Here is a 12,430-nt window from a genome sequence, read left to right on the forward strand (position 1 = left end):
ACAAACTCGGTTAGTCTGTGAGTTTTTGGATGTGTTTCCAAAGGACTTGCCAGGGTTACCTCCACACAGGGAGATTGAGTTTGTGATTGAATTGGTGCCAGGGATAGAGCCAATGTCTAAGGCACCTTATAGGATGGCTCCAGCAGAGCTGAAGGAACTGAAGGTTCCACTACAGGAGCTACTGGATTTGGGTTTTATCTAGCCCAATTTCTCGCCATGGGGCGCACCGGTTCTCTTTGTGAAGAAGAAGGACAGTTCTCTAAGGATGTGCATCGATTACAGAGAACTGAATAAGTTGACTATCAAGAATAGATATCCTCTGCCAAGGATTGATGATCTGTTTGACCAGATGCAGGGTAGAACGGTATTTTCTAAGAAAAATCTTTGATCTAGTTATCACCAGCTGAGGATCGAGGAGGAAGATATATAAAAGACAGTTTTTCGCACTAGATACAGGCATTATGATTTTTTGGTGATGTCATTTGGTTTGACTAATGCCCCGACATCATTTATGGATTTGATGAACAGGGTGTTCAAAGACTACCTAGACCAGTTTGTGATCGTCTCCATTGACGATATATTGATATACTCTCTGACAGAGACAGAGCATGATCATCACCTCAGATTGTTATTACAGAAGTTGAGAGAGCACAGGTTGTATGCGAAGTTTAAGAAATGCGAGTTTTGGTTGCATCAGGTGACTTTCTTGGGTCACTTAGTCAGTAAAGATGGTATTAAGGTGGATCCAGCAAAGATTGAAGCGGTCAGAGATTGGCCAGGACCGAAGAATGCTTCAGTGATCATGAGTTTCTTGGGTCTGGCAGGTTATTACAGATGCTTTGTGGAAGGGTTCTCCAATGTTGCATCATCATTGACATAGTTGACACGCAAGAATCAGAAATTTATTTGGTCGGACAAGTGTGAAGACACGTTTTAGAAGCTCAAGGAGAGTTTGATCACTGCACCAGTTTTGAGCCTTCCTACAGATCAAGGTAAATTGTGGTTTATTGTGATGCTTTAAGGCTGGTTTTGGGTTGTGTAATTATGCAGACAGGAAAGGTGATTGCCTATGCATCACGTCAGTTGAAGGACTATGAGCAGAGATACCCCACGCATGATTTAGAGCTGCCAGCGATTGTTTTTGCACTGAATGTATGGCGGCATTACTTGTATGGTGAGAAGTTCGAGATATATACTAATCATAAGAGCCTGAAGTACTTTTTCACTCAAAATGATCTGAATATGAGGCAGAGACATTGGTTAGAGCTGGTAAAGGATTATGATTGTGAGATCCTCTATCACCCTGAGAAGGCCAACGTGGTAGTAGTTGCCTTAAGCTGGAAGGGGTCAGGACAATTATATAGTGCCAAACATATATCGAGGAGGTTGACAGATGAGATAACTCGAGCGGGGATTGAGTTAGTAGTGGGTTGGTTGGCCAACATTACTTTACAGTCTACTCTCTTGGAGAGAATCAAGCAGAGACAGTTAGATGATCCACAGTTGGGGCAGGTTAAGGAGGATGTCTTAGCTGGAGTAGCTGAGGACTATACAGTGTCAAGTATGGGTTTATTGAGATATAAAGATCGGATTTACATTCTGATGGACACCGAGATCAGACGAGAGATTCTGGATGAATCTCACACCACCTCTTATTCTCTTCATCCAGGCACCACGAAGATGTATCAGGACTTGAGGGTTTTATATTAGTGGCCTAGGATGAAGAGGGATTTGACCAAGTGCGTGGCAAGGTGCCTGACTTGTCAGCAGGTCAATGCTGAGCATCATAGGCCAGCAGGGTTGTTACAGCCTCTGGATATCCCAGAATGGAAGTGGGAAGATATCACGATGGATTTCGTGGTAGGCTTGCCCAAGACAGTAGGCCAGCATGATTCTATTTGGGTCAACGTAGATCGGTACATGAAATCAGCTCATTTTCTACCAGTGAGGACGAATTACACAGTTGACCAGTATGCAGATCTCTATATGAGAGAGATAGTTCGTCTTCACGGGACTTCGAGGTCCATCTTTACTTCCAAGTTTTGGGGGAGTTTATAGAGGGCGGTGGGTACACAATTGAAGTTCAACACAACTTATCATCCTAAGACCGATGGTCAGTCTGAAAGGACTATCCAAATATTGGAGGACATGCTAGGAGCATGTGTGTTGGACTTTGAAGGGTCCTGGAGTAAATATTTGCCTCTTATAGAATTTTCTTATAACAATAGTTACCAGTCTACCATCAGGGTGGCACCCATAATTACCTAATAAGGCTTAGGGCCTTGATTAGGGGGGCCAGGATGGAAATATATGGTATTATATGTTTAATTGTTATATTAATTGTAATTATGTGAATTATGTGATAATATGATTAGTTGTGCATGTTTAGGGGTATTAAATATGTGTGCGGGCCCGTTTCTTTTTATAATGGAGATTTTGATAATTTGGCCCGTTACGGGCATAATTGTATATTTATGTGCATATATGTGAGACACCACATTATTATGTGGGTCTATTTGAGTTACTCGGCACGAGGCGATCTTAGGGAGAAAGCTAGCGGGAAAGTCACAACGGGACCCAATGCCTGACTTGGGGCGAGTCAAGGGGTATTTTGGGTATTAAACATTTAATTGGGTTAACGGGTTATGGAAATAAATAATTGGAGATATATTTGAAGTTAGGGAGTTTATGAGGGAATATTGGGTAAAATTTACCATTTTTCCCTCGGGATTGACTTAAGTCACTTAAGGGACAAAAGACAAAAGTAGAAACACATAGAGCAGCTACCCAAACCAACACTCTCTCTCTCTCTCTCTCAACTCACTCTTGTTTTCTCTAGACTCTTTCCAAATAAACCATTGAAGCTAAGGAGGAAATTGGGATAGAAACACAAGGATTGGAGCTAAAGTCTTGGGGATTAACTCAGTAACAACTTAGGGGATTCAATCTTTATCAGAGGTAAGCTTTAAACTATGGGTTTAGCATTTAATTCTGAGTTTTTTGGGCTGGTTTTAAGTGTTCTTGAACCTTTGAAGTTTAAAGATTGAAGGTGTAGTTTTGATGAGTTTTAAGCTAGATTTTTGGTGGGTTTTGTTGCTGGGAACATATTAGTTCTGTTGTGATGGTTAAATTATGTTATTGAAATGATTTTGGGTTAAATTGGATGGGATTTGGCTGCTGGAAATGGAGGATTTTCTGGGTTCGTGGGGCCAAGTCCCACTTTGTTCTTGATAAGTCGCGACTCAGCCTGAGCCATGCACCATGGGAGGCCTCTACCTGGGGGGCGCGTCGCGACTTGAGAGGCCAAGTCGCGGCCCATGCCTATGGATAGAGAGGAAGAGGCTGGTCAGGGGGCGTGCCACGGCCCATAGGGGGGCAAGTCGCGGCCTACCTGGGCATTTTTTCCTTGGGGAGTTTGTTTTAAAATGGAACTTTTTCCTTAGGGCTCGGGATTGTTTCCACTACCCCGTTTGGTGGAACCCGAGTCCCCGGAGGCTAGGACTTGGTCCGGAAGCCTTTGATCGCTCGTTGTTAATAGAATACTATTTTATGGTTGTGACTTAGGGTATCGCTAGGGGCTCTGAACCGGGATCGTGCTCATGGGTCGCTCTTATTTACGCTTACTCAGACTTGAGGCAAGAAAACTACACCCAAAACGTGTTATATGTTATTAGGGCTTGGCTCGACTGTTATATACTATTATGATTAGGGCTTGGGCCCCAGGATTGTTAATATTAGGCTATTGCTCCAAATGTTTATTGATAAATGCTTAAGTGCTTATATTCGTTGCATGGAATCTATGTTTAGGGCATGTGGCCACGTTATATGTATATGTTTAGTATTATGGAAATGGTTATCCAATGGGATTATATGATTAGCATGTATATGTGCTTAGTTTATCGGGATGTGCCTATCCACATCTGTTTCCTATAGTTAGATCTGTAATCCTGGATTAGGGGTTGACTTATGAGTCAAGGATGGCAATAGCATGTTGCGCGCTGGTCGAAAGGCTTAGGCCTAAACAAGTAACGTACTATTACGTTAGTTGACTTTAATTTCAATATTGAACCAATGGGGTTGGGGTAGCTCTATGGCTAGTGAGATAGAGCTAAGAGCAAGGGCCCCAGGTGACTCTACAGTCACATGGCTAGGGCACAGGCCCCGTGAATTGGCTATAAGGCCAATTGGTTAGGGCAGCGGCCCCAGGTTGATCCAATGATCATTTGCTTGAACCTGGATAATAATAACTATGAATTGTTATGACTGATTGTGTTGAATGAATGTTTTAAAGTTTATATTCTTTGTTGTTTCACGTTCTGTTTTCTTGCTGAGCCTCGGCTCACGGGTGCTTTGTGGTGCAGGTAAGAGGAAAGTAAAGCTTGACCAGCCATGAGTTGGAGAGCTTCAGTGGCAACATGTACATATGCGACTGATCGGCCCCCACGGCCGGGGTTATCTTAGAGGAACTAGGGTTATAGCCCCTGTTTTGCTGCTTAGGCCGACTGATGTAACTTTTGATGTGTATTTACCCTTTTAAAAGTCTAGTGGTAATATTTGGGATCCCATGTTTATGTGAAACTTTTTAAATAAAAATCAACAGTTCTTTGACCAAATCTTTAATTCTAACCCTTGTCACTAACCTTAGTTACACATTTTAAACCAAATGACCTGATTAGCAGGTCTGAGACAATTTTAAGTACACAGTGTAACGGTCTTTGATTAGGAGGGTGTTACAGCACCCGAGTTGTGAATGAGGCTTAAACCCCTGTTAATGAGTATGTTATGAATGTGAACATATTTGTAACTGAGAATATCTGGATAGGCATGCTCGTATACGCTTCCATTGAATACTTGTTGTGCATTGTGCTTTATGATTATATATGTTTAGAGGCCGGCCTAAGGGGGCCGGGGGGCCGATAGCAAGCATGCAGAACGCAACCCGACCTAAGGGTGGTGGGGATGACTATAAGACCAGAGGACTCGGCCTAAGGGCGTCGGGCCTGAACATTATACAATAAACAAAAGTTTGGTTCGCACTTAACTATTTGTATTGATTAATGAGCTTAATCTATACATTTGATTGAGTTGAGTAATACTGTAGATTTTATTGTGTATATTCTATTGTTGATTTGAGTTTACTGTTTATATATTGTTTCTTAGTTGTGCATATTGGTTTAAGTTTTCTTGATGAGCCTTGGCACACGGGTGCTACGTGGTGCAGGTAAGGGAAAAGGATAGTTGGACCAGCCATGAGTTGGAGAGCTTCGGGAGCGGTGTGTACGTATGCAACCTGCCTGATCACCACGGTCAGGATAGCTTGGGAGAATCTAGGGTTGACCTCTGTTTTGCGGCTTAGAACGGACGAGTTGTATTCTATTTGTTTTTTTCAAGTCTGTAACCTGATTTTGGGATCTCATGTATAAACTTAATATTTTAATGAAAAATAATCATCTTATTGACCAAACTTTTTAATACCTGACCTTGATTTAGTCTTTAATTACACATTTAAATTTAAATGACTCGCTTAGCGAGTTAAGTACTATTTTAAACACACAATGTAACGGCCTTGGTTAACCAGAGCGTTACAAAGCGTAAGAGAGAATGAAGGAAGGAGTCTCAATATCCGCTGCGTAAAAGTAAGGTTCTTAAACTCTGTTATTTGATTTACTTTATGAAATGCATTAGAAACATTTTTCTAGGATATTTTATATGTTAATATGTTTAATATATGTAATATACATTAAAATATTTATGATCCTGTAAAATGTATTCCCAACATATATCACTCATTTTTTTTCTTTTTTTTTTCAAACAAGTAGTCAAATTTATTAATGAAATAAATCATCCATCATTCTTATGACTTGATGTATTATATATATATATATTTATTTAAATGAACGACTGATACATATGATAAGTCAATTCTTGCTTCATTAACAATTCGATAGAAATTGTACAGCGGATACATAAAAAATATTTAACTTTAGCTATAAATTGTGTTAAGGTTTCACAAGAACCTTTTCAAATAATCTTTGTAGTTTTTCTAACAATTTGAGGAATATAATTATATATTTTTTTACTAATGATAAAGTTTACGATAATACTAGTAATTTAGACATTCACTTTTGAGAATGTGTAAAAATAATTGACATAAATAGTGACTATATAGGTTTTTATCATCAATAATTATGTAAGTATCATTCACTTCAAGGAATAATATCGAAAATTATTGTACTTGCTTGAAGCAATAAGTAACACGACTAATATATGTATTAATATTCTTTAAAATAAAATTTCATTTCCTATCATTCTCTTCAAGGAATGATGTTTAAATATGTATTACAAAATTAAAATACATGTTAACTTCTTCATCATATATATTCAGTTCATCAATAATAATTAAAGGTAGTCTCACCTAGATTAGTTTGTCCTCTTCATTTTTTTTCAATCATGTTCATCACTATTTCATAATTTTATGTTTTAATGCAATTTTCTTAAAATTCTTTTGGGACTTACGAAAATAAGTCTCCAATTGCATCAATCATATAACATTTCAATGTTCTTTGGTTGTATTCATAGATGTAATATTGTTGACAAATATGAAATATTCACTACTGGGAATGTAAGTTAAAATATCATAATATTTTAGCAATTATATTTCTTTTTCAATATTGTCAAAGAACACATAAATATATATTGATCTTTAATAATATATATATATATATATATCTTAATCAATAATTATAATGATGAATATCACTTAATCTTTTGGATCTATGCAAGAGCTTATATCAAGGATCTATAATATATTTTTTTTAATATGTCATAGATATTGGACTTTACAATTTCTAATGTAAACATTATAAATAACTATAAAATAAAATATATAATGAAATCAATATTAAATATATGAGATAATAAGAACACACAAATATATATGATAATTATCCATTAAAACATCTCATACTATCACAATGATGAAATAGCAACTCATATATAGACAAGTTTTATTATCAAATATATAGTATGGTCATCACAATAAAACACACATTCGCAATAAAATAATTTTACCTCAATGAACTATGATGACTAGAGACTTGATGATGAATTTTGATATCAACACAAGATGATGATTGAGGACTGAATCATCAAGTTCAAATTCAATAAAAGATGTTGGCTAGGCTCATGATTAGTTTTTATCATACAAACAAAACAATGATAATTACAGAATCGTGTTGATAACGTGTTATAAAATTATTAAGAATATTTAAGTATATAGTATAAAGAAAATAAATAGACAACGTAATAGAGAGATGTAAAGAGACAGTGAAACTTTTGTGTATTATTTCATGGGGAATGAACTCTATTTATACAGATAAATATGATCTAAGAAAATCAAGTAAGTACAATAAATACAATCAAGAATTAATGTTGATATTTAAATATAATATGCGTAAATATTATTTTCTAGGTAAAAAAATACACATTTTTTAGAAACTTTTACTCACTCATGGAAAGAAATATATAGTATAATCCTCCCTTAATGAAAAACATGATTTTTTCAAAGTCTATTTCAAGATATCATGTGTAACGCCCCGTATCTTGGGCACCTACGAGTAGCTAAGAATGGGGTGGTGAGGTGTATATGAATATTATTATGAATGATAACATATGCTTGAAAAAAAATCATATTGCAAATGTTAGCCGAAGGGGGAAGTGTTCAGCTTGGTGACAAACCTAGCATTTCAGTCCCGGACCGAAATGGAAACCCTAATTGTGGTAAATTCTCATATAATCTTTATTTTAGAAGCATAGTTATGGAAAAATAATATTGGGCATTAAACTATTAGATTACTTTATTTTAAGGTCAAAAATGATTTTTGTGTGAAAAATCTTTAAAAATACATTTTTTGTGAAAAATGCACATTTTAGTTAAAATTGGATTTTAGCTAATTAAATTATTTGAGTTATAAATATAGAAGTGTGACCACTTAAATTAAATGGAAAGATCTATTTAATTTAATTATCCTAGGTTAAAGTTTTAATATGGTGAGGTGGGAAAGAAATTACCATATATGGTAAATTTTTAAGAAAATAGATCATTAAGCTTAGATTTCATTAACTTAATTAGGATTAGTTAAAAACTAAACCAAGGTTAATCAAGGATGATATGGGGCTGCTGCTAAGGGGCATAATGGTCATTTTTTAAGTTCTATTTTTACACCATATAAAAAGAATAAGTCAAATAAGTCTTTATTTGTGGTGGCTAAGTTTCCTTACAACTTCCACTCCAAGCTTTGGCCGACCACTCCACTTGTTCTCTCAATTTTTTTTCACATCAATCCTTATCTAAACTCTCATCATCTCATCTCCTTCCTTCTATATTTCTAGATCTAAGTTACTTGATCTGGATTTGAAGCTGAGGAAAATCTATTCAAGTTAGATCATCAAAAGGTAAAAAGCTAAACTTTCCTATGACAAAGTTTGAGTTTTGGTTGGTTTCATTCCTTAGATAAGCTTATAAGTTTGTATAATCTGACTTGTGGAATTGTGGGGAGTGTTAATATGTAGACAAAAGGCTGAGCAAAGGAGTTAAACGGCTAGAGGTCATCTAAAGTTCAATCCAAGGTCATCAAGAGGTATATGATCACTTCCAATATGGTTATGCTTGAGTTTTGTTAAATCTGACATGTTGTAGTTGTTTGATGTGTTTAAATTAATTACTGGAACTGTGATAATGTTTGCTTGATGGTTGATCATACATGCATAGGTGCTTGGATACTTGTTAGTAATGGAATCAATCATTCCATAGGTAAAATCTTGATTTATGTGAGAAAATGTTTAAGACTTGAATTCCAATGGGTCAAATTTTTTTTTTTATTAATTGGATTCTTTATTTTCGCGGTTCCATGTTGTAATTTAAGTTGTTTAGATATCCATAGTGTGTAGAAATTTTCAAAAAGGCTTTGAAATGACTAAGATATGATATTTGCAAAATTTATGTGCAATCTGGAAAATAGCTTTTCAAAAACTAGTTAACATCTGACTTTGCATAACTATTTCTATAGGTAAATTTTTGAAATTTTGGCTGATATTTGGAATTAAATTTATTTTTATATTGTTACATCAATTGGTAAAATTTCAAATAAAAATGTTAAAAAGGGTAAGAGTTATGAATTTGCAAATTTTGACTCTGGAAGCTCAAAATATTTTCTGGACAGCCAATTTTGGGAATCCATTTCATTAGGTAAAAATGGTTAAATGAGCTAATTTTTGTTATGAATAATTTTTACATATACTAGTATAGTCTTAAGAAATTTCGGACCCAAATAATAAACCAAATGGATTTTATGAATTCCATAAAAGTTCACAAATAAGATTAGTCTAGTTTTGAAATAAGGTTTTTGAAAATAGTTTTCTCCAAGTAAAAAGGGGTATTTTTTAATAAAATTTTGCAAGAAACTTTTTGGAATATCCAAGTTTAGGTCTGCAAAGTTTGAGAATTTTTGGAGCTATAATTTTTAAAATATAATTTTCTAAACTAAGCTACTTATAACTTAGTGTTTACAAATTTATACTTAGGAAAAAAAAGTGAGAATTTTTCTAAGTATTTAACTAAGAGAACTATGATTTAATCTCAGTAATTATAAATTTGAGTTTAACACACTACATGATTTTTAATATTAATTGGATATTAGAGAGTAATATTTTAGTAATTAAATTGTTTTGATTTAGAAAAATTAAAAAGGGGTACAAAACCCTAACTTTTTAGGGAAAAGAATAAAATAATATTTTTAAATTAAAATTAATTTTTATCTTAATTTCTCTTAAATAAATTAAATCTAATTAAATATTTTTGATGATTTTTGCTTAATTAATTTATCAAAATCCATTATTTAAGTAAGTTTACCTAAAAATATGAGACTTTTGGTAACTTATTAAAGAAAGGACAACATTTGGTATAACTTGAAAGCTTCTGAAACTATATTTTCCCAGCTAGGCTAGGTAGTGAGAACGAAGCATGAAATGTCATAAAAATCCGAATTTTAAATAACTAGACCCGTTGAGGAAAAAAATTTCTCGAAAATTTTAAACGTCGTTATGGCTTAAACGTTTGAGGGCGAAAATACCCTTGGTAGATATTTTGTTGTGACCTTAATGCACAAAGTAGTTTAATCTAATATAATGCGATAATTAATCCGAGTGCATTGTATGTTAGTGACAATATTGGCTAACAAGGTGGGATTTTGCATGGGAAGATTCCCATGCGTAGCAAAGGATAGCTGGTAAGTCAGTCTGTGATTCACTTGTCTACAACATGGATGAACTAGTGTATTGTTTTCTAGAAGTAGGGCTTATACGCTAGTTAGAGAGAGGGTTCATTTAGAGATAATGATTAGACGACACTTAGAATTCATGTGAGATAAGTATGTCTTGGGAATGCTTATGCTCTATTGTGAGATATTATGTATTGTGGTTCGGTTCACACCCAAGATCTTCGAGATAACTATGTCCTGGGAATGCTTATGCTCTATTGTAAGATGTTATGAATTGAGGTTCGCTTCACACTTGAGACCCTTGAGATAAGTATGTCTTGGCAAATGCTTATGCTCTGTTGTGAAATGTTATGTATTATAGTTCGGGTCATGCTAATGAATCTCGAGATAATCATTGGGTAACTTAGGAGTCTGAATGATCCTAGGGGTGCTTATGATCCATTGTGATATGTTATTTTAATACGGTTCGCGACCATGAGAATTGTACATGAGATAAGTATGTCGAGTAACCTAAGAGTCTAAACGATCCTAGGGGTGATTTATGGTCCATTGTGTAATGTCATTTTATTAGTCTAATTAGCTAATGTGACAATTGGCCAAAGTAGGCCAAGTAGCCTATGAGTCTCAATGAGCCGGTGTGGATCCACCAATTTCATATTAGTTAGTACAAATACCCTAGGTAACTGATAGTTACCCTCGAGAGAGATTCATTATTTAGATATCAGTACGGAGACTTGAGTCTTTGCTGTGATTAGAAATAAATTATATTATGGGATACTTTTGACAACTTCCGAATTGGCTTCTAGGGTCAATTTTATTATTTGGTTACTACTCTGTTTCTCTATATTCTGGATTCCCTGCAGGGTTTATGTTTTGCTGATTCTGCTCAAGGTATTGAGAAATCTCCAGGATGCTTAGGTGTTCTTTAATTGTTGGATTAGGGCTCGGATTTATCCAGAACCATAAGTTCGTATGTTATATGTTGTGTGGACAATGACTTGGTTATTGGTTCCTGTTGTTTTATATCATTTTGTATGTCAGATTGATTTAATAAGTGTTATCGCATACCTAGTTTTTCATGTTGTAGGTAAGGGCAAAGAAAAGCTGGAATAGTGAGCTCCGGAGTCTGCTCATGAAGATGTACATGTGTTCCGACCTTTGTGGATTATGCATCTTTTGAAATGTCTATTTTAATTATGTTCAAACCATTTTGGGTTTATCACGATGCTTATAAAATTTTTTGAAAATATTTTTAGTGTGTGCACACTTACGTTAATAGTTTTTTTATATGGATTTTTTAGACATTTTAAATGTTATAAATGACTTTAATTCCACAAAATCAATGTTAGTATTTTCAAGTCATTACATCATGTGTTGAGTACATCATGTGAGTCACAAATAATACTATTGTTTCTCAATGTGTCCACACACGTCTTGAGGTATAGGGAACGACTCAGAAGATCGTAGTTTGAGTTATTGATGGAAAAACTTGGATTGGATGTTCCTTTATAAATACTAAAAGATAGCAAAGACACTTGATAGATCTTCAACTAGTATATTCTTCTTCTTCTTTATGATTAATGTATGTATATTAATAGATCCGTTATTTAGTGGTATTTTAAATAAATAAAAATTAATCTCATGGGCCCACCTATTGCGTTTTCGTTGTGCATATTGGAAAAACTTTTCTAATAATCTACAATTTAAATTGCTTGATGTTACTTGCCTTATTAAAATACTCCTTGATTAGTTGATCACTGGTGAAATGCTCCTTTAGTTTAGACTCAAATGAAGGTTAACTAAAGTTAAATATAGTCACCAAAGCGAACTCCCCCATACCAAATCTACATACAGTCGTCCCTAAATAGAAGTGCAACTCGTCATCTGACTTGGATGGGATCCTACGCAACTACAACTAGTGCATTATAACTTCAAAAAACTGAAATTCATGGGTGTTGAATAACTGTTACATTGAGGATGTCATTGCCCTTTCCATAATCCTATGCCTGTCAAATTTTTCCTTGATCTTAACCAAGTTTGAACAACCCATGTAGGTCACAGTGCCTACAAGGTGATTCTCATAAACCACACAAAAATAAACACATACACACACACACAAAATAAATAAACTGAAATTGAAAAAAAAAATGCAT

General features: G+C 34.8%; 1 long non-coding RNA gene across 3 annotated transcripts; it reads left to right on the forward strand.

Moving 5' to 3' along the window:
• The first annotated feature begins 8,272 nt into the window (after nucleotides 1–8,272).
• Nucleotides 8,273–11,820, forward strand: LOC133788636 (uncharacterized). 3 transcript variants are annotated; one of them, XR_009873301.1, is made up of 3 exons: nucleotides 8,273–8,454; nucleotides 8,572–8,639; nucleotides 11,350–11,639. It is a non-coding gene; the product is annotated as an uncharacterized LOC133788636 (long non-coding RNA). The 3 variants fall into 3 exon arrangements; XR_009873300.1 differs by having other exon boundaries at nucleotides 8,273–8,639; nucleotides 11,141–11,820; XR_009873299.1 differs by having other exon boundaries at nucleotides 8,273–8,639.
• Nucleotides 11,821–12,430: the final 610 nt, after the last annotated feature.

This window comes from Humulus lupulus, chromosome 7 (genome assembly GCF_963169125.1).
Source record: "Humulus lupulus chromosome 7, drHumLupu1.1, whole genome shotgun sequence".
Classification (NCBI taxonomy): domain Eukaryota; kingdom Viridiplantae; phylum Streptophyta; class Magnoliopsida; order Rosales; family Cannabaceae; genus Humulus; species Humulus lupulus.